The 27,845-nt window shown below is 42.7% G+C and overlaps 1 long non-coding RNA gene across 1 annotated transcript; it reads right to left on the minus strand.

Moving 5' to 3' along the window:
* Positions 1 to 1,628: 1,628 nt before the first annotated feature.
* On the minus strand, positions 1,629 to 27,812 carry LOC110566183 (uncharacterized). Its single transcript, XR_009588365.1, has 4 exons — positions 27,736 to 27,812; positions 26,701 to 26,797; positions 24,819 to 24,989; positions 1,629 to 2,246 (listed from the first exon to the last, which is right to left on the minus strand). It is a non-coding gene; the product is annotated as an uncharacterized LOC110566183 (long non-coding RNA).
* Positions 27,813 to 27,845: the final 33 nt, after the last annotated feature.

Below are 27,845 nucleotides of genomic sequence, written 5' to 3' on the forward strand. Positions count from 1 at the left end.
TTGAGGTTTTTTGTTTGTTTGTTTTATTGATTTCATTTATTTGTTTTTCAAGACAGGGCTTTTCTGTGTAGCCTTGGCTGTCCGGAATTTGCTTTGTAGACCTTGAACTCACAAACATCCACCTGCCTGTCTCCCCGAGTTCTGGGATCAAAGGCATACACCACCATGCCCAGCTCGGTCCCCTGAGTCTTAATGCTGCTGATTTTACTTACTCTAGGCATATTTTTTGGGTGCTGAGTGTAAATCTATGGCCTTGTGTGTGGTACCCATGTATTGTACCACTGAACCACACTTCCACTTCCCTGAGTTTCTCTTAAGTGTGAATAACACCAATGGCCAGTGTGCAAGAAGAGTGAGAAAACCTCAGGCCCTGTTGAAGGGATGCTGGCACCTGAGACAGTAACAGCAACATTGAATAAACACAAGATAAGCTTCTGCTAAGAACATGCAGCTAAGTGTACACAGCTCAGACTCGTGGAGCTCATTGGAGGTACCTCTTCGTGTTGAGGTACAGTGTTCCTACTATGTAGAGCACTACCTCCTTTAAGCCTATTTGCACCCAGCCTGTCTTGACACAGTAGCACACTCATCTGGCCTCGTGACATCAGTTAATGCACTGAATGAGTCCTCACAAACATGATGCTCAGCATTTGTTTTTTGTTTGTTTGTTTGTTTGCTGCACGTGAGTTTTTTCCACTGTTGTACCTGTGCTCCATCTCTCACTATTGCTTCCATATACCCCTCTGCATGTGTGTATGCATGAGTGTGCTGCACATGTGCACACACAAGTGCTCATTAAAGAATTTTAGAACAGGAAGGTGGGCTGCATCTCCAGCAGAAAGAGCATGCATTTAGACCTGGACCATGAGGAAATGTCAGTGCATTACAGAACTGACCCACACACAATGGTCAGAAATATTTTGTTACTGGCCCTCATCTCTCTCAATCTCTTGTCTGCCCTGTCTGCCCTCTCAAATCTACTAGAAAATGTCCTTCTCCTTGTTACTACACATCCCCAGCTGTTGTACAGGGACCTTTGTTTGACTTACTTGGATCACTACTCACCTAAATCAGATGACTTTGAACATAAAGTAGGGATCTTATGTTATTAACCTGCAAGGCTAACCTGGTCTGTAGCTTGATGGGCCTGTAAATGAACTAGCCTCTTGTTGTTCAGAACATGAGATACTCCCGTAGAGTGGCATCTGGAACTACTTGCTGAAATGCATAAAAAGAAAATCATGCGGATTCTTACAAAACAAAATAAAATAGGGGAAAATTGAGCGGTCCTTAAGAATAAACCACTGTGGCAATTGTGGTGATACACATCTTTAATCTCAGCACCTAGGGAACAGAGGCAGGCAGATCTCTGTGAGTTCAAAGCTAGTTTACTCTACATAGAGAATTCAAGTTCAGTCAGAGCTGTAGAGTGAGACCTTGTCAGAGGGGGGAAGAAGGTGTGGGGGGGCCAGGGCTGGAGCAATGGATGGCTTAGCATTTAAGAGCACTGGCTAATCTTCCGGAGGACCCACCATGCCTACCTGCCTGCTACTATGCTCTCCAATATGATGGTCATGGACTCTAACCCTCTAGATTAAATGCTTTCTTTTATAAGTTGCCTTGGTCATGTTGTTTTGTCATGCTAATAGAAAACTAATACACACTCCAGCAGCTGATAGCTGCCTCCTTAGAGTGAAACGGGCCAGGAAGAACTGGTAGATAATACTTAGATTTTAAATCACGTTTCCCGTTCCTGGCTAACTGGTCAGATTTTAAACTTTAAAGAGTCTAAGCAGGTCCTATCTTAAAGGAAATATAAGCTCCCTTCACACAGACAGGCACAAAATGCAGCTGATGTGCTTGCTGGAGTGCTGAGATGGCAATAGAGGGCTGGGTGGAGGTTGGTGGAGGAATGATTGTTTAGACTGTGCCAGGGCCTGGGTTCCAGTCACTGAACTGAGAAGAGAAAGCTTGATGATTCAAGGCTGTGAAGGTATCCAAGGCCCCTCAATACCTGGACTGTAACTCAGATGGCATTGATGACATAGCAACGTTTTTTGTTTGTTTGTTTATTTAGTTTTCCTTGTTGTTTTCATGACCTGAGTAAGTGGCCCTGGGTTTAGCATGCTCATCTTCTGGCATTTTCTTCAACTTGATTTCCATCCTTTGTGTAGGGAGAGACACCAAGGTGAACCTGGGGATCTGAGTGCTGCCAAGTGGTTGCTTTCATACCATGCATTTTCTCTCTGGAACAAAGGTCAGATAATTGATGTGTTATAATTTCATCTGTAAACTCATGACATCTTTAAAATGTGTCATTTTCTTTCTTTCTTTCTTTCTTTCTTTCTTTCTTTCTTTCTTTCGTTCTTTCTTTCTTTTTTTCTTTCCTTCCTTCCTTCCTTCCTTCCTTCCTTCCTTCCTTCCTTCCTTCTTTCTTTCTTTCTTTCTTTCTTTCTTTTTTCTGCAGTGGTGGGGATTGAGCCCAGGACTCATTCATGCTAGTTGAGTACTTTCACTCATTGGCATCATATGCCTCTCATGTCTTTTTCTGCCATTGTCTTTATGTTGCTTATCAGCAGCTCCTGCCTCCTACTCAAGCATATATCATTGTTCTCTTTCTTTCCTTCTTTCTTTCTCTCTCTCTCTTTCTTTTTTTTTGGGGGGGGGATTTTTTTTTCGAGACAGGGTTTTTCTGTGAAGCCCCAGCTGTTCTTGACTTGCTGTGTACAACAGGCTGGCCTAGATCACACAGAGATCCTCCTCCCAAGTACTAGGATTAAAGGCGTGTGCCATCACTCCCTGCTAGCATTGTTTTATTAAACATATGTTGTGGAAAACAACAATATCTCTGTGATGTCGAAAGAGAAGCAGTCTTAAGTAGTGAAAACAGCACTGACTTTAAATTTAAAAGTATTTGTGCTCATGAAATCTAGTCATTATTCAAGGCAGTAAATATATAAGTAAATATATAAGTATCTTTTGTTATATTCTGTTAGCTTTGTTTTTGTTTTGGCTTTTCATTTGTTTGTTTGTTTATTATCATTCCCTTTTACTCATTGGTACTTCCTAGGAGACAGTAGATATGACAGAACAATTGGACAGAAAATTGCTTCCTGTGGGTGAGTGCATGGGACAGGGTGTGATCTGAGTAAGAAAGTCATTACCTTAGTTAGTTTCTACCAAGATCCTAGAGGGTAAGAATTATTTTCATGAATATGAGGAAACTCAGGCTCAGAGGCTCAGTAATTTGCCTAGTTCTCAAAGCTAATATGTGAAAGCGGTAGGGTGCACACTCACATCTGGCTTCTCTTAATGCTGTCCTATATCACCAGACCTTCACCTAAATACCCATCTTCCTTGATGTGTGACAACATGATGAGATGGCAGCCTCTCCAGCCTCCTGGCTGGGGCTCTCCTCATAGGAAACTAATTGGTTTCTAAATCTGGGAAACGTCAACAATGGTGCCTACTCTGCTGGGGCAGATGGTTGGTGAGAGGCCGAGAGCCTGGGGCTTGGTTCTATACGGCTAGGATGAAGGTTGTTGCTAGCTCCTGGAAGATTCAGGCTCCAAATGGATGAAGGTTATTTGTGTTGGGGAAGTAGATGAAGAGAATTTGTTAGCAAGAAAAATTGTACCTTAAATGGGTCCTGCCAGAGGGGGCTTCTGCCAAGAAAAATGAAACTGACTCCAAGGACAAAACACTAAGTGAGGTGGTAAACTGTCTGGGCATTCCTCAGCCAAGCCAGAATACACTCTTCCAGAGAACAGGTCATTACAAATATGAGCATCCAGTCAGTAGAAGAAAAGGCAGCCAACAAAAGACAGTTTTTAAAATGGTGACAGATGGTCTCGTAATGAAAAGCAAGATACCCTAGACAATGTGATGCTGACCTTTTTTTTTTTTTTTTTTTTTTTTTTTTTTTTTTTGTCAGCCTCACTCTACAGCCCAAGGTGATAGCCCTGCTTCACCCTCCCGAGTACTGGGATTTCAGACAAGCATCACCATCATTTAAAATTGTTGTTTATGTGTAAGTGTATGTGCTGGCTTGTCTGTATGTATACCATATGCATGCAGGTGACTGTAGATGCCTGGAACTACAGTTACAGGGCTGTGAGCCATCTCGTTTGGGTGCTGGGAACTGAACCTGAGTCCTCTGTAAGAACAGCAAGATCTTTTAACTATGGAGCTATCTCTCCACCCCTACAAATCACTTGATGAGGGTCTTTCTTTCTGTTTACGATTTTGCATTTCCTTTTCTTTTTTGCCATCAAGTATTGTAATAATAGAGAAGATATAAATATGTGTAATATCAGCCCAATGTGGTAGTACATACTTTTAAATTCAGCATTGGGAAGCCTAAGCAGGAAGATGGTATGTCTGAAGCCTCCTGGGATAGTAAATGAATGAAGCAAAATAACAGTATGATATTATAAAGATGCACATGAATTAGTAGACTGGCCCCTTGTATTACTTTATCTTTTTGGTCAGAGTATCCCACCCTCTGGGAATATGTATACAGTTAGGGAATGTTTCTTCCTTTGTGTGGAACTGAATCCGGAGAGCAACAGCAGTGCTTGAAGTCAGCATTGCCCTAGGTACTAGGTATGAATAGAAAGGAGCTTCTTGTAGACTAGCCTTGTGACGTTGCAGAAGGCACTCCTGTTTTCATAGTGAACAAGGCCTTCTGCCCATCTGCTAGCAGTCAAGATTGTAGATGAGATCAGCTTGGCCTGTGTCAAGATCTATTTCTATATGTTGGGACTAGCTTGAGACCACAACAGTATGGTGAGGTATCTTGAACTCCCCACTCCACAAATATCCCACTTAGGGAACCTTGCTCAGAAGCCTTCTGTTACTTCAGGAGCATGAGTACAAGTGCTGCTGAGTGGGAATTAGTCACATCCTATAGCTCATGGAAAGGTGGAGGTGCAGCCAGTGAGAATGGCAAGCAGAGAACAGCTACTTACTTTGTGGGAGGCCAAAGGCTTACATCCAAGCTGATGGGTGTTGTTGGTTATTTAATATTTACTATTGATTTATCTTTTCATTAAGCAGCAGTTATTCCTAAACCAGCTGTATACCCAAATCACCACACAGAGACTAGGATTTATTTAATTAACCCAGAGCACAGTGCTGGGCAGTAGTTATTCCATCCTAAACCTCTAAGCCCACATAGCTTACTACCATTCAGATTTCACCCATTAAACTTGCTTTTAGTCATATCTTGGGTCTGGTCCATCTACTCCACGTGGTTCCAAGACCTCTCCTGAGGATTCTCCACTCTTCTCTCCTGCTTCTTCTCTGCCTCCTCCCACCCCTCAGACCAGGATGTCCCACTCTATCCTCTCTGTGACACAGCATTGGGGTTGGTTTAACTGACAATATAGAGAACAAAGGATGGCATGTTTACAAAACTTGAGACAAGTGATGCTTAGAATAAGCACCACAATGCAATATTTGGATTGAAACCAAATAGAAGGGTAGAGAAATCAGCATTTGAATGAACAACGGTAAATTGTATACATTCCAAAAAACATTATACTAACAGATGAGTTTGTAAAATAGAATCTGACATCTCAGCAGTGGACAAGCGGTGAGTCCTTGTGGATTATAGTGGGTGGGGATGATCCTGACAGTATAGTTGAGGACAGGACAGGCCTAAGACAAAGATCCAGGCTTAAGATCCAGGTCTGAGGCCAGTGACTTCCCAAAGTTGACCCTCACCTTCATCTACATTCTTGGAGAAGAAAATTAGATACAAGAATAATGAGGCCTTAGGGGAGGAGGCCAGGCCTGCCGCAATTCAAAACCTATGATTTACCTCCCTGACCCTCACACCTTGAACCTAAATTTCAGGTTTTTGTTTGGCCTCTGGAAGAACACAGCTGAGACAGTCAGCCCTTAGTGTCAAGATGCTGTGATGGCAACAGCGGGTCTTTCTGTCTGTCACTGTAGCCTGTGTACCAGCCTCATCTGTATCACATAAGAGCCCTTGCTCAAGACCATACAAAGAAGATCACAGAGAGATGGTTCCAACTTGCTCCACTGCTTTATTGGAGCCAGCCCTGCACCTTCTGGAGACTTCAAGGCAGAGCTGATGTCTAGATTCTCTCAAGTCCCTGAGCAACCCTAAGACCTGATGGATGGACATTTCCCAACCTGTGACTGAGAAAGTTGGTTACTATTGATAAACAACCTAGCTTGGCACTCCTGAATCAGAGACTACCTAATCTGAGGAGTCATTACTCTGACAGACAGAGTTTTTCCTGAGTATTGTCACCAGGCCTCAGACATCAGGAAATCACCCTGGCCTGGCTACACATACTGCTGAGAAGTTTGTGGAAGGGGAAGCTGAAAAGTTAGAAGGGGCTTGCTAGCAGTGTTTCTAGAAATTTCCCTAGGACATCCTTTCCACAGACACTGACAGGCCTGTCTGGGATTGCTAAGGCATAGCCTGCTCCAGAATCAGGGGACTGGATCCTAAGAAAGGAATTCCCATTCATAGGCACATTGAGAAGGGTGGGTTGAAGTGAAAAGTGTTGGTGCAATTGCACAGGAAAGAGGAGGCAAGCTACACCAGGTGATGTCACTCCTTAATGTTAAGGGCAAGTACTTTCCACTAAAAAAGGCCAGAGGGGATTTGTCAAGTGGCATTGGGCAGAATCCTCCCCCGTTCCATCACCACCATTGGAAAGGGCAGGCCAGCTTTCGCTAGTGGTTTCACTCTAGCCACCATAATGGCAAGTTCAGACTGAATTTTTCCCACAGGACATTTAGGAGTAAGCAGGCATAAATCTGCACCCATCTGCAAGGTGGGCATAGGGCCCTTATCAAGAACCAAACATGCTATCACTTTCCCAGCCTCTGGAGCAGTGGGAAAATTAATGCTTGTTGTAGATACCACCAAGTCTGTGGCACTTTGGTATATGAGCCTGAACTGATGAAGATGTAGGTACATAGAAAGAAAGTCTTGAAGATATTTGAATCTCTAAATATGTAAAATTTGAATCTTAGATATTCAAGTTGTCTTCAATTCGAGCTGCATCTCTAAATTTTGGGTGGTTTAATTATGTTATCCAGATTCCTCCCCCCTTTTCTTTTTTGCTCAAGCTAGTTTGAGTTGAGTTTCTGATGAGTTTGCTTACTATCAGTAGTTGCTTTACAGACTGCTATTTTTAATTATTGTCAAGGAGCATGGTAATCCCCGCCCTGGCCTCTGCCCTTCTGATGCTGCCAGACATGTTTAATCTTGACCTGAGGGTCATCTAGGACCATTAGTGTTCTGGTACAATCTGCATCTGGCCTGGAAGATGCCCACTCTTAAGGTTAGCTGAGTGTCTATAACTCTGAGCTTGCCCAATATTGGCTTATGCATATTGCGAATCTGATAAGGTCTGTTTAGTGATTTTGGATCTTCATTTTAAAAAGTGTCCTTGGTTTGAACAACTAACTATTGCTGGCTTAGGAATCCTGTTAACCATATCCTTCAGAAACCATTTTTGCCTCCTCTGAGAATTTTTTCCCCAGTAACCTGAGTTCATGTGAACTTCAACAGTCTTCTAACATAGGGAACCTCAGAGGCTGTGGAACTGATGATGTTGCACACAATGAAAAAAACCTGGCCCCATAACTCCTCTGTTGTCGTATTTTATGACCCACACATCCTGAGCTTGTGGTATTAGTTAAAAGACCCTCATGATCTGTATCTGCACCTTTCACACAGAGGACACTAGATAACATCTCTCACTGATGGTTTGTTTTTATCCTACTGAGCAAGAGCTGAAAGTATCGGATTCCAATGTAGTTTTTCACTTTTAATGGATTAAGGCCAAAGGCCAGAAGATAGGTGATGAAACACTTAAGATTCAGTTTCCTCATCTGCAAATGTAGAACTGATTTTTGTAGATGCAACAGAAACTTCTAGGTATTGCAACCTCTAAGACTGGGGGCAGAGGTTTTCTGTCAGAGTTAGGAGCAGTGCTGAATGATGTTTGGTCTCACGGGATGTTGGGGCCTGATCATAGTCTCTTCCCTCATAAACCTGCAGCTTTCCTACTTTATGTATGATACCCCTCTATCTTCTTCAAGAAGATCTAATTTCTCCAGAAGAACCTAGAAATATTTTGTCACTTTCTCCCTCTCAGAGTAACATAGCTCTGATTCTGAGCTCATCACAACCTTCCTAGAATAGGATTAACACTTCCGTGCCTTTCTTACACTTGTATTGGTCAGTGGAATTTGAATGACAAATATCCATGTAACTTCCAGGTGATACCTTTAGAGGGGAGGATCGTGTCCACATCATCTTTCCTACTTGCTGCAATGCTGATATACTGAGACACCTTTGACAGAGTAGATGAGGCCAGCTCTACAATTGCCAGAGCAACAAGATGGAAAGAAACTGGGATTCTGATACTTTTGCAGATTAGAATTGTCACCCTAGCTGAGATTTTACATGAGGAAAAAGGGAACATAATTGCTTTAATTATGCTCCAAAGGGTTTGATCATGGTAGTTGAATTATTATGACATCCAGGAAACCACTTTTACCTTTAAGCTAGCAGCGTCAATTGGAAATATGGCTGAGCTCCATTGGGTTGATGCTCACACAGTCTTGATCAGAATTCTTGGAGTAAAACACATCTTAGCAAGAGATGTAACCATCAGAAACAGTGTCCACAGTCTCCGTTGAAAAACAAGCCACTGCTGTTGCCTCCTTGTCTTGACATTCTGAGTTTCATTTCACATCATGATAAAAATGTACTGCTTCAAAGAGACAAAGCCCACAGGAGTGGTAAAGTCATCTTTCCTACATCACTCCTCAGTCAACATCATGTGTGCACAGAACAGAAGGTCTACAAGTGCAGCAAGGATCGCAAATCCTTCATTGACAGCCACAACTGAGAACGCCATCAGCAGCTCATCTTAGAAAAGGAGTCCCCTGTACCTCGTATACAAGAGGATACCAGGCATCACTCTAGTGTCCCCATTTAACAAAGTGCTCATCCAGGAAAAGGGTGCTACTGAGGTCATAAGTGTGGCAAAGTTTTCAGTGAGGTCATAAGTGTGGCAAAGGTTTCAGTGTGCAAACCAAAGAGTGCACACGGGCGAGAAGCCCTACTGGTGCAACACATGTGGGAAAGGCTTCAGCTGCTGCTCAGATCTCAAAATCAACCGCTGCCGAGTGCAAACTGGAGGGAAACCTTATAGGTTGTGATATGTGTGGGAAGGGCTTCACAATGTGGGCAAAACTCTCCGAGATAACTCATACAGGTGAGAAGCCATATAAATGTGGAGAGTGTGGCAAAGGCTTTAGTTGTAGCTCAAGCCTTTGTACACACCAGAGAGCCTACACTGGGGAAAAACCATATAAGCGTGGGAAGTGCTTCAGCTTGAGTTTTACCCTTAACATCCATCAGCATGTCCACACAGGAGAGAAGCCATATAAGTGTGAAACATGCAGGAAGAGTTTCAGTTTAGTATCAATCTTAAAAAGCCACCAAGTGGTCCATACAGGAGAGTGGCCATTTCACTGTAATGTGTGTGGGAAATGCTTCAGTTAGAGCTCGAGTTTTCAAGCCTACACTGGGGAAAAACCATAAAGATGTCATGTGTGTGGGAAGCGCTTTACCTGGAACTTGAGCCTTCACAGTCACCAGAGTGTTCACACAGGAGAGAAGCCCTATAAATGCGAGGATTGTGGGAAAGGCTTCTGTCATGCCAAAACTGCAGACTAACCAGAGAGTCCATACCAGTGAGAAAACATTCACATGCAATGTGTGCCAGATACAGTTCAGTCAGGCCTCGCATCTCCAGTCCCACCATACACCATACACTGCTCCCCCTCCCAGAAGCCCTACAAATGCAACACACGTGGGAAAACCTTCAGCCTGAGGTACCGTCTCAAAGTCCATCAGAGAATTCACACTGGAGACAAGCCATTAAAGTGTGAGGACTGTGGGAAGGAATTCAGGTGGAGCAAGGCACTTAGTACTCACCGGAGAGATCACACAGGATAGAAACCCTATACATGTCAGCAGTGTGGGAAGGGCTTCAGCCATGCTTCAAACTTCCACAGGTACCATAGGGTCCACACAGGAGAGAAACCGTACATATGTGAGCACTGTGAGAAAGGCTTCAGTCAGGCCTCTTCCTTCCACACACACCAGGGAAACCCTACACATGCCAGCAGTGTGTGAAAGGCTTCTGTCAGGCCTCACCATACTCACGAGAGGGTCCACAATGGGGAGAGACCTTATATCTGCAGCATCTGCTCTAAGGGCTTCAGTCAGAGAGCACATCTTGTCTACCACCAGAGGGTCCACACTTCAGGGAAGATCTAGGTTTGTTCTGCTGTCAGGTGGGCTCCATGCTGCTGATTGTTAAATGCTCCCCCTAAACCCAGAGGCTTCGGGAGACTTCACAGGGGACTGTATTTTGTTTTGTTTATGTGTTTGCCCTCAACTCATTCTCCTACTGGACTCATTATGCAAAAGGAAGATAATATTTTAGTATGGAACTTCTTAGCATACAAGCAAAAAAGAATGGATCTTCTTATACAAACAAAATAAAAAAAATTAAAGACTGATATAGACATGATTTCTGATTTAGTTATAAAAGAAAGAATTATTCATTGTCAGGAACAGACCCAACAGAAATCGTGCCTCACACTAATGCTGAGATTATGAAATGAGTGATCAATGAAGACTGGCAAAGAGCTTGTAGAAACTGTTTGGGGACAATTAACAAGTATCATAAGAATAAGTGAGTTCAGTTTATAAAGAGTTAATTGTATTTCCCTCCATCTAGTGAGAACACCAGTTTCTGAAGCACTTAAAGTTTATACTGATGAAAGTAAGTCAGGAATGGCTGGGTATAAGTCAGAAAAAATAAGCAAAGTAACTCAAAACCCACATTCTTCAGTTCAAAAATCAGAGTTGTTTGCCATTCTTACAATATTTATGTTTTACTGAATATCAGAGTTATCCTCAATATGCTTAAAGTTGTTTTGCATGTAGAAACTGCTGAACTTATTCAGGATAATTTGAAATTAACTTTTCAACTACAACAAGTGATCAGAAATACAAATCATCCATTGTATATAAAACATGTCAGATCCCAAACAGGTATACCACATCCTTTATTTAGCACATGGTAATCATGAAATTGATCAGTTATTGACAGGAAATATGCTAGAAGCTTCAGAATTTCATAAGGAACACCATGTTAACAGCAAAGGTTTAAAAGGGGGAAAGTTTCCTTTCTTGACAACAATCCAAAGAAATTATAAGAAAATGTCTTACTAGTTCTTTATATAGCCAAACCCCACTATTTGCAGGGAGTAACCCAGAAGTTTACCCAAGGAAATAAAATTTGGTAAATGGGTATGTTTCCTTTCAGTTTGAAAAATTCAAATATGTCCACCATACCATGGACACATTCGGTATTTCAGCGGGCAACTGCTTTAAGTTCTACAACCATGACTCTGTAATTAGACATTTCTTGGGCAATTATGGGACTTTGAACTTCTCTTTTTAATGTATTTATTTTTATTTTATGTACATTGGTGTTTTGCCTGCATGTCTGAGTGAGAGTGTCAGTTCCCCTGGAACAGGAGTTACAGACAGTTCTGAGATGCCATGTGGGTGCTGGGAACTGAATTCTGATCCTCTGGAAGAGCTGTCAGTGCTCTTAACCACTGAGCCCCCAATTATGGGACTTACTGTACAAATTAAAAATGACAGTGTGCCAGTATATGTCTCTAGGAAAATAAAGCATTTTTTGCATATCATAATATGGAGCATGTTATGGGTGTACCATACAATCCTTCATGGAAAGTATACAGACCTAATCATACTTTAAAAGAGATGCTAGACATAGATGCTAGATAAAGACTCCTAGACATAGATTATGTAATCTTCTATTAACTTTATTTTTTTAAGTGCTATTAATAAAAAACAACAGCTGTTGAGAGATATTGGGTTTTAGGGGAAAAAAACTGAACTAAGCCTGTGCATATTAATGTCCTAGCATCAGAACAAAAGACAGGAAATGTATTTTCACTGGGGAAAGGTTTTGTTTCTGTTTCAACAGCAAGAGAAAAAAATGGATTCTATCAAAATATATAAAAATAAAATTTGACCGGGGGAGACCCCCTGAAGATCTTGGCTACAGACATGAAAGAAATCAAGAGGACAAAAAACAGGTAACATATTGCTGATCCCTCTGCAAGGGAACAGCTCTGAGACTGGGACATAAAAATGTCTACAGCCAGACCTTCAGTTCTGCATAGCTAATAAATCTTGTTGGCTACTAAGTCCTCAGGACTTATCATGCCATCCTTTCATATGTATGGATGAAAATTTATTACAGTTTGATTACTGTGGTGGTTTGAATAAGTTTGGCTACGATAGACTCATGTTCTTGAATGATTGGCCCATGGAAAGTAACACAATTAGGAGGTATGGCCTTGTTGGAGGAAGTGTGCCACTATTGGGGTAGGCTTTGAGGTCTCCTATGTTCAGACCACTCAGTGCTGATGAGAACCTCTTCCTGGCTGCCTGCAGAGGACAGTGCCCTTCTCAGCTCTTTCTCTACCACCCTGTCTGCCTGCAGGCTGCCATGCTTCTTGCCATGGTGATAATGGACTGAACCTCTGGAACTGTAAGCTATCCCCAATTCAATATTTTCTTATAAAAGTTGTCTTGGTCATGGTGTCTCTTCAGAGCAATAAAGCCAAACTAAGACAGAAATTGGTACTAGGGACTGGGGTATTGCTGTGGTAGGCTTGACCAGGCTTTTGTTTTGAGGAATGTGGATTTGGAGACTTTGGAAAGCAGTGAAATGCTTCAGGCAGGGCTTAATGGGCCATACTAGTAGCATGGAAAGCAGTGGTACTGAGGGTGATTTGAACTGTGGGGACCTGGTCCAAGAAGGCTTCAGAGGAGAAGAATTTTAGTATGTGGCATCGAGACTGTTCTGACCAACATTCAAGGGTGTGGGCAGCTGGTGATATAGGAAGACAGTGAAGGCAATTCAAGGGCAATTAATTTCCTACCATTGCTAGACCTCCCCAGTAACTTAAGGGGAAGGGATCTTTTAAAGGAGATGGGTGTAGTGGTCACCAATGGTAAGAAAGCCTTTTAGGAGTATTGCATAGTACATGAAAAACTTGGAATGAAAGGCTACCCCCATTCTAATGTCTACTGATAGTAAGGCGCTCCACTTCCTCTTAATACTATCCTGTAACTCCGACACCTCAATTTGGGTAGATCAGTGGCCAATCACTGGGGTGGAGAAAAGTATCAGGCATTACAAAATTGAGTTAAAGAATAAGGGATGGGACATATTGAATCATATACTATCCCCTTGAATTCTCCAGTTTTTGTTATAAATTTAAAAAGTCAGACAAATTAATATTTCTCCATGATTTAAGAGCAATTAACACATCCATCCAGGCCTTGGGGGCTACTCAGCCCAGCCTCCCTGCTATCTCAGCCATTCCCAGAAATTATTATAAAATAACTGTTGACATAAAGGACTACCTTTTGTGCATCCTCTTGCACCACGGTGACAAGCAGATTCACCTTTTCAGTTCTGGCTGAGAGTAATAGGTACTGAATGTAGAAATATCCCCACTCTCACAGTGAATGAAAAATAGTCCAACAATTTGTCAAGATTATGTGTCGCAGGCATCAATACCAATAGCTAAAGACTGTTACATTGTCCTTTACATGGACAACATTCTAACTGAACATCTTAATGCAGGCCATTTAAAAAATTTGTTTACAAAGGCTGGAGAGGTGGCTCAGAGGTTAAGAGCATTGGCTGCTCTTCCAGAGGTCCGGAATTCAATTCCCAGCAACTACATGGTGGCTCACAACCATCTATAGTGCCCTCTTCTGGCGTGCAGACAGAACACTATATAGACAATAAATAAATAAATCTTAAAAAAATTTGCTTACAAAAAATTACAAAAGTACTACTTGACAAAGTACTACAAAGAGCTGCTGAAGTAGTACAAAGTCAGGAGCCTTATATGTTGCTGTTAATTTAATGGTATGGTTTAATAATGTTTATTATTAGCCCTATAATTATTACAGTGGTATATCTAACCCACTATCACAATCAATAAAAGACACAGACACTAGGTATATTTTATAATGGCCTTATATTACCTGGAACAGGGCCCAGATTTTATCCCTCTAAACAACCTTACTTCCCAGCCCCATCCTAGGCTACCTCCTATCCCTCCTAACCATAGTTCCATAAATACTTGTTTATTCTTCATATGGGCCCCTTCCTCCATCTATGCCTGTCATGTACTTCTTTTCATGCTTACCCATGGCGCCTCTATTTCTTCTTTCTCCTCCACCTCTCTTCTTCCTGTGATCCTCTCCTCCTCCCCCCCCCCCCGCCAAAAGCCCAAGAACCTTGGCCACACCTCCCCATCCACCTTTCCCAGCTGTGCTGGCAATTTATTCTTTAAACAGAGGCAAAGTTTACAACATGGGGTACAGGAGTGTTTGCTTGTAGCAAGCAGGCTGGGGGGGAAGCAATTAACATCAGAATCATATAGCACCAGACCTACCCCCAACATTTACATAAATAACAATACGATAAGGCCACAACGGTGCAACTTGAATACCAACTCAGCCAAATTCATCATCTGTGCAAACCTTTTTGGGAAACTTTGCTTGGGTACAGCCTTACCTTCCCATTACCATTGACCAATTGACCCTTTCGTGAGGTGCAAAAAGACCTGAGGAACTCCTGACTGTCACAGAAAAGGCTCAAAAAAGTGTAAAAATAGTCAATGCAGGCTTAAACCAGACTATGCTACATAGATAAAATTCAAATAAAGAGCTCTGGGGACCTGTTATCGCAATGCCTGTGTTAACTTCTGGGGCTATGTACCAACCTCAGGCTCAGAAAAACTGATACATTTAGCATATTCCTCTGCCCCAATAATTACCCCATTCATAGATGGTAAATTTATGTTGGCTCTCAAAATTCACAGTTAATATTAGGAAAAGACCCAGATCAAATTGTACTTCCCATATCCCAGGAACTATTAGCTTGGAATCTCTCCTCTAATCCTGCAGCACAAACTTTTCCATTGATGTTCCATGGTCAGATTGATGACCATTACCCAAAGAACAAGGTTTTGTCTATTTTGCCACAAATGTCAAATCTACATTTTAGGTTTCTCAGTTCCACCTCCATTCTGGATGCAGCTTCCGGATTCACGGATGCAACCAAAACAAAATTTGGCTATGCTTTACATTTAACAGGAAACAAACCACAACTCTACACCCAATTCTTTGAGGGATTACTTCAGTTCCGTGAACTGCTGGCCATCATGACACTCCTCTGGGAGTGATAGTTGGTATGCTACTAATGTAGTAAAATCCTTGCCTAATGCCACACTCAAACCAACAGACGCCCCCTGTTTATGGCTGTGACTCAGCTCCAGATGCTAATTGAGCAAAAATCTGTTCCTTTTTATATTCAACAAATCTGCACCCATCAAAACCTCCCAAGGTAATTTCTGAAGGAAAAGCATGGGCAGATCAAGCTGTGTCTGCCCTTATATCTATCTATCTATCTATCTATCTATCTATCTATCTATCTATCTATCTATCTATCTATCTTTGCATTATTCCTCCACACATTGTTTTTGGATTTAACAAAAATTACCTGCAAACATTTAGTTCTCAGCTGTGACTCCTGTAGACCACTAGGTCTTTTACAGCCCAGGACTGCACCCTAACTCTCTTTGGCAGATGGATGTTATTTATGTGGACTTATACATGCCACAAGAAAAACTAATATCAGCCATATTACATTAGTTTTTTTAAATTTTTGACAAATCTGTATTAGCCTTCGCTTATAAGCACTATGCAGATGTGCTTCCTTGAGCTACACCATTGCTGATAGTCGTCTGGTGAGACCCTATAGATAATCAGTGGAGGTGTCCTGCCCCCTGCTGACAACAGGTTGTTACAGCTATTTTTATAAAACTTTGTTTCTCAGTTTCTGTCTTAACCCACCTACCCTACAAATAACTGAGACTCTTTTAGATTTGTTTAATAATTAGCTTCACTTCATAATAATTGAGTAGTTACTACATTATTCTTAACCTTCTAAGCTAATCTGGTTTCCTCCCAGTATATATCCCAGAGATACTTGCACTTTGTCACTTTGCCAGCAACAGTCCCTTCTCCTGATGTCTCTTGGACTTCTCCCATCACTGAATCCCCTACTTCCTCCTTTAATTCTTCCTCCCCTGGCTGGCAGAAAGTGTAGCCCTATTCTCTGCCCTGCTCAGTGATCTGCTGTAAGCTGCTTTATTGGCATATCAGGGGATAATTTGGGAGCAGTGTTCACAGAACTTGAGACAGAATATTCCCAAAACAAGGATTGCAACCAGATATGTGGGTGGGGGGTGGTACATAAATCAGCATTTGAATTCTACAATAGCCTTATGTCTATAGCAGGTCAATGTTTTGCTTGTGTTTTTCCAAAAGATGCAGAGAAACCTATTTAGGTACCTGTCTGAACTATCAAGCCATACATGAAAAATGGAGAGACTGACAAAGACGATGGACAATCAATCCCCAGCTGAACAAGGGAGAAGAAGATCTGGTCCAGAGGGATAACACCTCTCTGGGGATGCAAGATCCTTGGAGACCAAGAGGAGGACCCAGAGGCTGAGGCATTACTGGCACAGATGATCTACACTGGCTCCCCCCATAACTTGAGAGCCCTTAAAGCCTTAGTTGACTCAGGCCAAAAATATATCCCCAGAGGGGACAAAGACAGGACTTTATACCCTATTTCTGCTTATGTGTGCCATTATTACTGTAGATTCTCAGGCCCAGGCTTAGCCTTTGTTTGTTGGCCATAGTTAGAGCCCTTCCTGTTTTTGATGCGAGTCTCCTGGGACGCTCATTAACAACTACCTACAGTGACAATCCTAATGTAGATTGTTTGGCTTCAGCCATCCTTTGTTCCATACCTGCTACAGGGTGTGGCTTGCATACCCTTCACCCTGAATTTTCTAGCTCACGGGGCTTTCTCTCTCCCAGAGGCCATTCACTAAATAATCTAAACATTTTGGTTTCTCTCTCTCCCTTTCTCTCTCTCTCTCCTGCTCTACACTCTCTGTATCTCCCCTTTCTCTCCCCTCTATGCATTTCTCTCCCCCTCCCCTGCCACTTCCAATAAACCTGCATATACGTAAAACTCTAATCCCCCCTCCAGTTAATTCATCTATGACTTCTCACTTTTATGGCTTCTTTCATCCAGAGCCCAGTTTGGTTGGGTTTTGCCTCCAGAAAGATGCCTGTGTCTTTAATTTTGTCTCCCTGGCCAAAATTATTACAGAAGATTTCTCCAATTGGGTAGACATTCAGCACCGAGGAGAGGGAATCTACACATTTCCCGCATCAAAAGACCACCCATTTAGGAATGGATCCATGGCCAGCATTAATGGCACCTTGTCTGTAAAATGCCTAAAAGTTTCCCTGACTCCCATCATGATAGCTTACCCAGAAATCTGGTATTTATCTGATGATTGCAATCTCTGCAGAGTTTGGGCTCTGAATGGATCCCACAATTCAAGTGTCTACCCACTTCCCCATCCTCTTCAGTTAGCCTCCCTTACAGCCTTCTGGGGACAGTCCTTCAGAATACTCCCCTTATTTCCTGTGGGATCCAATGCATGACCAAGATTGGCCACCTGGATATGCTTGGTGCTTTCCAGACCTTTTGTGGTGATGTAGGGAGCTAATTTTTATGTCTCCACTGTGAAGAAAACAACTCACAACTTTTCAAGGAGGGCTTCCACTCTCTCAACAGGACACACTGGGGGCCTTGTCTTAACCTTAACTACACAGGGCATGCCTGTGTCCAGCCACCCTTTTTTTCCTGTTATGGTTCTCATACAGTTGATCTACTCTCAACTGCTCTGAGGTAAACTATACCCTCTCCCCTGCTGGGATCCTAATTATGGCAACACCTCCTCATTGTTACGACACCCTCCACTCATATGGCTTCCTGTTAATGCTACAGAGGGATGGCAATGGGGATATAACTTTAAATAACAACTCTCTACTGTACTAAAAAACATGAGAGACTTTGGTATCCCAATCATAATAGAAGGTATAGCCGTGGTTTTGTTAATAAAACTACTTAATCTATAGACTTTGCTGCCCCTTTCTGTTTGTTAAACATATCTTTTAAAGTATGATTAGATTTCTTTACAGCTATTTGTAGTGAAGGATTGTTTGGCATAGCTGTAATATGGCTTATATTATGATATGCAAAAAATGTTTCATTTAACTAGAAATGCAGGTAATAGAGTATGGTTATACAAAGAACAAATAGGAGTTTTCTTATAATTTCCTTGGTTTGTTCTCAAGTGACAGAAAAAAAAAATCCCTTTCTAAACCTTTGCTATTAACATGGTGCTTCTTATGAAATTCTGAAGCTTCTAGCACATTTCCTATCAATAGCTGATCAATTTCATCATCACTATGTGTTAGAGGGCCTGTTAGACCTGTAAGGGAGCTGATATGTGTTATGTACAATAGATGATATCTATCAGTTATTACTTGTTATATTTAAAGAAACAGTGAAGTTAATTTTGAATCACTAAGTTCAGCAGTTTCTATATGCAAAACAGCTTTTTATGCATATTGAGAGTCAATAACTGAATTAAGATATTCAAGCTGGCCATAGTGGAAAAGGCCTATAATCCCAGCATTCAGGGAGACAGAAGCAGGAGGATCTCTCTGAGTTTTAGGCCAGCCTAGTCTACAAAGCAAGGTCAGGACAGCCAAGGCTTCACAGAGAAACCCTGTCTCCAAAAAAAAAAAAAAAAAAAAAAGATAAAAATCTAATGAAACCATAAGAATGACATACAACTCTGATATTTTAACTAAATAATATGAGCTTTCAATTACCTTGCTTATTTTTTCTGACTTATACCCAGCCATTACAGGCTTATTTTCATTAGTATAAAATGTAAGAACTTTAGGAATTGGTGTTCTTTTTTTTACTATGTGGGGAAGAATCCAATTACTTCTTTTTATAAACTGAAGTCACTTGCTTATACAATATTTGTTGTTAATTGTCCCCAAACAGTTTCTACAAGCTCTTTGCCAGTCTTCATTGATTACTCATATCATAATCTCAGCATTAGTGTGAGGCATGATTTCTATTGGGTCTGTTCCTAACAATGACTAATTCTCCCTTTTATAACTAAATCAGAAACCATGTCTATATAAGTCTTTAATTTTTTAAATTGTGTTTGTGTGATAAGAAGATCCATTGTAAAATACTATCTTCCCTTTGCATAATGAATCCAGTAGGAGAATGAGTTGAAGGCAAACACATAAACAAAACAAAATACAGTTCCTTGTGAAGTCTCCCGAAGCCTCTGGGTTTAGGGGGAGCATTTAACAATCAGCAGCATGGAGCCCACCTGACAGCAGAACAAACCTAGATCTTCCCTGAAGTGTGGACCCTCTGGCGGTAGACAAGATGTGCTCTCTGACTGAAGTCTTTCTCATACTGCTCACATGTGTACGGTTTCTCTCCTGTGTGCTGGTGCCTGTGGAAGTTTGAGGCCTGACAGAAGCCTTTCACACACTGCTGGCATGTATAGGGTTTCTCTCCTGTGTGGACCCTCTGTTGCCTCTGGAAGGATGAGGCCTGACTGAGACCCTTCCCACACTCCTCACACTTGAATGGTCTCTCCCCAGTGTGGACTCTCTGGTGGGTGCAAAGTTTCATGCTAGAACTAAAGCCTTTGCCAGTTTCCAGACTTATATAGCTTGTCTCCTGTGTGAATTCTGTCATGGTTCTGGAGTTATTCCTATTTTATGAAGCCCTTTCTACACACTGCACACTAGTAGGGTTTCTCTCAGTGTGCATGTGACAGTGGGATGTTGAGATTCCAGCTTCAGTGGAAACTGCCACACGCCAGTGTCGCCATAGTAGCATAAGCTACAGGGCAGGGGATATGATTTCCTCAGAAATACGTCCCTTGGAAGGTCCCTGGCAAACTCATCCCACTTGGAAAAGAGACATGTTCTGAGATTTCTACGCTTCTTCAGTTGTGGCTCTGGGGCTGGAATAATGAATTCTTTGATCTTTCTCTGTGACACCTGAAACAGCACAACTAACTTTATAAAGACATTTATTATTAGTAGATTGTTAAAGGCTTTAATAAAAATAAGTTTAAGGAAAGTAATGAATTAGATTTAGTATTAATAGGCATTAAGAATAGTAAAATAATAGTAGGCTCCTTTTTAAGAAATAATAGCATGAGAGGTGCAGCTGGCGGGAGTTTCCCCCTCCCTTCAGTACCTTGTTCCTAAGGAAGATCATAAATCTTGGGCAGGACATATGAGAGGAGGGTTAACAAAGGTGTAGTTAGATTTTGATATAGAGAGGGACTTTGGCAGGCATCTGACTTAGCTCCTGACTTTCTTCTTCATTGGTTAGCAATAATGAAACTATATTTGAGGTTTCTTTTCCTTTGTTTGCTCTGACCAAAAAGTTTTTAGGCCAAGATTATTCGTGGGTACTGCTTTATGTTTGATTGCATTTTGAGTTAAAATGTAAACTTTGTATTCTTGGTAAAAGTCTAAATGTTCTGGGAAGTATGCCAATTTTAAGGTGCCTTTTGTGAAATCATTATAAAAATACTAGCTTAATTTCAGTAAAGTTGCAACAGAGTCAAAACCATCAAGGTGTCTCTGTCAATTCTTCGCCGAAACCGTGTCTTCCTGTCTAAAGCCTTGTTCTCCCGCGGACGACGGGAGCCCGACTGGGCCGGTCTGTGGCAGAAACCATTTTTCCACTGTGTTTTACCAGTAGGACTTCTCGCTCATGTGCACTCTCTGGTGAGTCTGAAGATATTAAGCTCTTAGTGAAACCCTTGTCATACTGGTGACACCAGTAGTGCTCTTTCACTGGATGAGCACTTTGTTGAATGGGGACACTGGAGCGATGCCTGGTATCCTCTTGTGTATGAGGTACAGGAGACTCCTTTCCTAAGATGACCTGATGATGGAGTTCCAAACTGTGGCTGTCAATTAAGGATTTGTGGTCCTTGATGCACTAGTAGGCTTTCTGTTCTTGCACACATGATGTTGGGGGAGGGGTGACGTGGGAATGATGACTTTACCACAGTCACTGCTGCTGTGGGCTTTGTCTCTTTGATGCAGTATATTATTATCGTGTTGGAAAATGCAACTCAGAATGCCAACACCCTGACCAAACAATTGTGGCTTTTTTTTTTCACTAGAGTCTGTGGATAGCATTTCTGATGGTTCTGTCTCTCCCTAAGATATGTTTTACTCCAAGAACTCCCAGACAGAAATTCCTGATTTTTAGTTCTGCTGAAATGGTCGCTTGTCAGACTCTCAAGACAGCCATCATTCTCAGTGGCAGTGGCAGTGCTCTCGGAAGTGAGACACCATTCCTTGGGTGTTTAAGACAGCTTCTAGAGCACTGCCCAGCGTCATTGGCAAGCATGGAGGCCACCCCAGGGAAGGGCACTTTAATCTTGTTGCATGAAAAGTCTCCATCTTGTTTGGACTCTGTCCTCCTGAAAGAATAGAGAATAGACTAGTGGTATCAGCAAGGATGCGGACATTGAGGGTCTGTATCCTCATTTTTCTCTCTGGAAACACTAACTAGAGACCAGCATCAAAGATGAACTTCCAAGTGCTCTGAGGAACAAAGATCTACAACAAGGAGAGAGCATACACAAGAGCAACCCATGTTTGACTGTGGTGGGAAATCTTGGGTGACTGAAGGAGGTAAGGCTCACAGACAACTTTAGCCACTGCTGAGTACCTGTTTTGCTGCGCTTGTGTGAAGCTGTGCACATGGATATTGGGAAGGAAGCACTTTTCAGCATCTGGGCATTTTTATTTGAGGGATGGTGTGGGGTGAAGTACACACGGGTCTGACTCCTCCCTGGGACTGGAGCAAGCAGAGAAAACCAGACCTGTCTGGTCCTAACTTGTCTGCAGGTGACATGAAGAACATCTGGTTCACCTGACTCAGAGCTAAGGTGAGAGAGTATGATGAGATGGTGCAAGGAGCGATGGAGCCAGAGGGAAAGAGACGAGGCATACAGGGATTGCTTGGAACAGCAAAGGCCCAGAAGCCAATGTCCAGATCGAGGAAGCCACTGTGTTAGTGAGCACACACATGTAGAAGGAAATTGGAATGACTTCAGCACACAAGCTTGCTTGGAAACAGAAGAGAGCTAAAATGTTTAGATGGTGAGACTCAAAACATGCCTGCTGATTAGGGAAGGGCTATTCTGGGAAAAAGAAAGAATGCAATGGCCTGAGCAAGTGGGTCTCCTTAAAATTCCTGCTCTACAAACTAAGATCACCAGCCTCACAAAAAAGGGGGGTAGGGGTTCAAAATCAAGGGAGACCTCAGCTGCCAAGCTAAGGCAGCAGATGTCCTAAAAGAACAAAGGTTGCAACGCTATCTGACAGGTCCCCAAGGAAATGAAAAATGACCCGAGAATAAACGATCAGTCCTGGGAGCATCAAAGGTAAACTGAATAACTTCTGAAGCTGAAAACAGAAACAACTGAAGTAGAAGGTCCATTGATCCTAAGATGTAGCTTGGTAGCTTGCATGACACAGTAGGAATGGTTAATGGCGGTGGGAGAAGGAGGTAGGCAAACAGGGTTTTGTGTCAGGAGAGAGATGCTCTTTGTGAGAAACACAGAAGCATTCTGGGTATAGAAGTCGTTGCAGCTGCACAAGGGCCATGGACTTTATGAAGCCTTTGCTCACAGTGTACAGACGCCTGGATTTTAGTGTCTGTAGCCATGACCAAAACGAAATCTGCAGTAACGTGCCTGCAGGTGCTGAGACACCTGCAAAGGCAAGGGCAGGATGTGGAGAGTGAGCATGAGACACATGTAAAGCCGTCCCTCAGAGGATGACCTGTTAGGACTCCTGAGTTAAAGGAATGCATGGGGCGGGAGGGGGTATGGCAGTCCACCAGAGAAGAGCATTCTGGCCAGAGACAAGCAAGAGACAGCAGCTGAGCCACAAAGCCAGAAGTAGGAAAAAATGGATGTCGACAGAAATGGAGGGTGAGACCCTAGAAAGATGGGGTACCTGTCAGGCACAAGTAGATGAAGCCTGTCACCCTAGTGCTTGGGAAGCTGAGGCAGGAGGACCAAAATTTCTGGGAAAGCCTGCAAGACTTTACAACAAAACAAAAAACTAAAAATAGCTTGATTTTACTGGGTGAAATAGGTCAACTATCTGAGGCAGAGAGCGGCACAATGGGAATCTAAGGTTGTAGGGGAAGGAAGCACCCACACAAGAGCAGAAGCAGTGCTGGGTCATCTGGTGGCTGTACTTAGCTGTCTGGTCAAGGACACAGAAAGAGGATGTGGAAACTCCCTGCAGCTGAGGAAAGCCACTGAGGCCAGGCTTGAGTCAGGGGCATTCCTGCATGGAGGACCATAGAGGCTATTGTGTGAAGCTGTGAAGCTAAAGCCTGGATTCCCTTGTAGATCCCAAGAGATTAGAGATGTCAGTGGCATGGGATACCTGGCCCGAAAAGCTGCTAATAGAGAGTGGAACCAGCCCAGGAGAAATAAGTGTGTTACAGTCCACTAAGCTAAAAAGGAGTTGGAGATCCGAACAGCACTTTGACACCAGACGTGGAGATGCAGAGTTTGGAGTTTGATCTCCTGGTTTTGGTTCAGTATTCCCTCACTGTGCTTCCTTCCCTCCCTTTTAGAACAGTATACTCTGTCATTATATGTTGGGTTATGCTATGTGCTTTTTTATTTTGATATTTCAGGGGATTATAGTTAAGAGATTGCATGAGTCTAAGATGAGGGTTTGAGCTTTGGACTTTTAAACAGGGTTGACACTGTGATAGACTGTGGGGACTTTTGTGGTTGGACGAAATGCAAGTTGCATTCTGATCTAGCTACAAGCATGTAGGGACTAAGGAGTTGAATGTGGTGGTTTGAATGGCAATGGGCCCCACAGGTTCGTGTGTTTGAATGCTTGGTCCACAGGGAGTGTCAACACTTAACAGGAATCAGGAGATGAGGCCTTGTTGGAGGAAGTGTGTCACTGGGCTTGGACTTTGCAGTTTCAAATACTCAAGCCGGGTGGGGTGGCTCTCTCTCTTCCTGCTGCCTTTAGATCCCGATGTAGAACTCCCTGCTACCATGTCCTGCTGAACACTGCCATGCTCCCAACCATGATGAAAATGGACTAAAGTTCAGAAACAGTAAACAAGCCCTAATTAAGTGCTTTCCATTATAAGATTCACCATGGTCATGGCACACACACACACACACACACACACACAAATATACAAACATGCACTCAGCATGTATGAGTGCATGTACATAGTCACACTCATAAAGAAATGTTTAAAAATTATTTTAAAGCACAGCATGCATGTGTAAAATGCAGTTTTTTTTTTAAATAAAGCACTGGAGAGATGGTTCAGCAGTTCAAACACTGGCTGCTCTTCCTGAGGACCTAGGTTGGGTGTGCAGCACCTGCATGCCTGCTGGCTCACAACCATCTGTTACTCCAGGTCTATGGGGTCTGATGCCCTTTTCTCACCTCTGTGGCCACCACAAATGCATATGATGCACAAACATGCAGACAAAACACTCAAATATACATAAAATGCAAAATAAATGAACCTAAAAGGAAAGCAGTGGAGTACAACTAAGATACCAAATGTGAGCTCTTGACTTTACCAAGGGACACAGGGAGCCATCCTCACCCACTAACAGAAGGTTCTTGAAGTTCTCCAGCATCACAGCACAGTGATGCCACAAAGCCAGAAGTAGGAAAAAATTTGGGCAGCATCCAGTAGCTTCCTCTGGGCAGCATCCAGCAGCTCCAGCTCCTCCTCACTGAAGACCATGGCCACATCCCTGAATGTCACTGCCTCCTGTGACAGCAAACACATGTCACCTCAGTTTCATACCCAATGCCAGAAGGACCTGAGCAACTGTTTACAGAGTGCCTATTATCTTTGTTAGGGATTCTATTACTGGGACGAAACACCATGACAGAAAGGCTCTGAGTTCCTGTCCTAATGTCCTTCGGTGATGAATAGCAATGTGGAAGGATAAGCCAAATAAACTCTTTCCTCCTCATAGTGTTTTGTTACTTCAACAGAAATCCAAACTAAGGCAGGCTATTGTGGTGTACACATCTTTAATCTAAGGATTCAGGAGGCAGAGAAAGAAGATCTCTGAGTCTGTGATCAGCCTGGTCTACAGGCTAAGTTCCAGGACAGCTGGGGCTACACAGGGAAACTCTGTCTTGGGGTGTGAGGAAGGGAAGAAAGGAAAAAGAAACCCTATCTAAGACACAGGCCTTCAGGAACCTTCTGGAACAAACATGCAGCTCTCACTCTGTATTCTCAGAACACACTTCAGCCAACAGCAGAGGCATTCAGGATCATGGGTATGAGCACAGACTCTGGAAATCTTGGTTCAAACTTCAAGGCTCTGGCCTGATGAGCTTGGGTAACTTCTCAGGGCCTCAGTTTCTATATTTTTATAACAGTACCTACATTACAGTGTTCCTGAAGGGATTAAATTAGACCACAGAAAGGACCTAGGACACTGTTTGAGATGTGCTAAGCAGCAAATATATGTTCAACGCTTTCATCGTTTTCTGTATTATGCCATTCCTGGGAACACAGTGTTCCATAAAGGCTACAAGTGAAAATTTCAGAAAAACTGTATTTTTAATCACTTACCAAACTGATTAATTGTATGGAGATACATACTGCCTACAATTAACTGGGAAAATTGCCACTGTTATTAGTAAAACAAGCATTTACTCCTTGGAACTGATTATACTGGGCAGCTCAAGAACTTGGCTGAGCACCATGTCAAATATACCCTTTTGCAATTTACTGAATCATGCCTCCAGGGTGCTCAGTGGAGTATAATAAGTGCACTGAGTTTCCAGGCTGTTGGTGTGTCTCCATTAGAGCACAGGGCTCATCTCATCCCAGCTTGTCTGTACATGTGTCTGTGTGTCTGTCTTTCCTTCATTCCTTCATCACCTGAGATGGGTCAGTCCCAGAAGCTGAGCAGATGGTGGCAGCTAGACCCCTCCCTGGTTATTCAGGATATGAATGCTTAGGATGTTAAATTCAGGAAAGGAGGGTGAGCAGTGTTCTGTGCATGTGTGTACACATGTATACATGCATGTAATATACTTAGGTACATGAGGGTGTGCATACATGTAGAGGCTAGAGAACAACCTATGCTGTCCTTCCTCATGTGCTGGCCACCTTTTCTTGTTTTTGTTTTTAAATCAGGGTCTTCCAGTAGCCTGGAACTTGCCCAGTAGGCTAGGATATCTACCAATGAGCACCAGGGTTCTGCCTGTCTCTACAGATTCCCAGAAAGAGTAGAGCCCTCTCTCTGCTCCCCTTCCTCTATCTCAAAATGTATTCACTGTTTTACACATTCACATGTGCTTTGAGCACATGTCCTCCAACCAAACCTATCTTCTCAGCCACATCCCTCATGCTGTCATGTAGTTCAGTGTGGCTCAGCTGTACCAGGCTTGCCTAGCATGCAGGGGTCCTGTTTTCAACACCTGATGCTGGGGGGAGTCGGGGAAGCAATATGACTTACCTGTAACTTGGTCATGGTTCTTTTCTTTTTTTTCTTTTTTTTTTTTTTTTTTTTTTTTTTTTTTTTTTTGAGATAAGGCAAGGCTTTGGGAAGCAAGCTGTGGGAGGAAAGGCTTTCATGAGAGCTTTGCTAGGACAGTCAATCACATGTCTTCCTCAGCTTTTCCATCAGCCCCAAGTGCTGGCCTTCCAAGCCTGTGCACATACTCCTGGCTTTTCTACCTACTTCCTACGAACTGGCAGAGTATGCCTTCAGGTTACCAGGCCATCCATGCCTCACTTCACTCATTGCAGATGGTTAGGAAGGCCCATATTCTCTATTTCCAGCAACTTCCAGGTTGTGGGGTGCTCAGACCTTCAAAAGTTGCCCGTGGTGATGGGCTTCCCAGGAAAGCAAATTTTAAGGAGCTCTGAACTCTCTGATGAATACTGTCTTGACTGATCACCACCCTCAGAAGGGTCTGATAACTGTGACATCTATCTTACATATAATTGTTTCCGTACAGAGGAGTGAAACCCCTGTCTCTCTCTTTAAAAGGTTTAAACCTTGCTCCTCTGCAAGAGCCTCCACAAAGTTACATGGGAAACCATGTGCATGAAGATAATGACCAATAAAAACCTAAACCCAGCGCTAGAGAATGTTTCAGAGGATACGAACAAATGGTTGTTTTTCCAAAGGTCCTGAATTCAATTCCCAACAACCAAATGGTGGCTCACAAGCATCTATAGTGAGATCTAGTGCCCTTTTCTGGTGCGCAGGTGCACATGCAGGCAGAAAGCTGTATAATAAATAAATCAGTCTTAAAACAAACAAAACCCAAAATCCTAATTAAGGAAACGGGAGTTTGGCCCTGTGTGATGGCTCAGCGGGTGAAAATGACTTCTGCTGGGCCTGACTGCCTCAGTTCCAATCTCTGCACACAACATGGTAGAGAGACCCGAATCCCACAGGTTGTCTTCTGACTTCCCCAATACACAAGCTGTGACATGCACCCCTCTATGTAAGTAAATAAATGCAAAAAGAAAAAAAAATCACATTTAAAAACCGGAGTTGCATGCCATTTAAGGCGTCAGGACACTGGGCCTCTGTCGTCATGGCTCCTCCTCCTGGCTCCCTGGGAAGCTGGCCCCGAAACTACAATTTCC

This window comes from Meriones unguiculatus, chromosome X (genome assembly GCF_030254825.1).
Source record: "Meriones unguiculatus strain TT.TT164.6M chromosome X, Bangor_MerUng_6.1, whole genome shotgun sequence".
Taxonomy (NCBI): Eukaryota; Metazoa; Chordata; class Mammalia; order Rodentia; family Muridae; genus Meriones; species Meriones unguiculatus.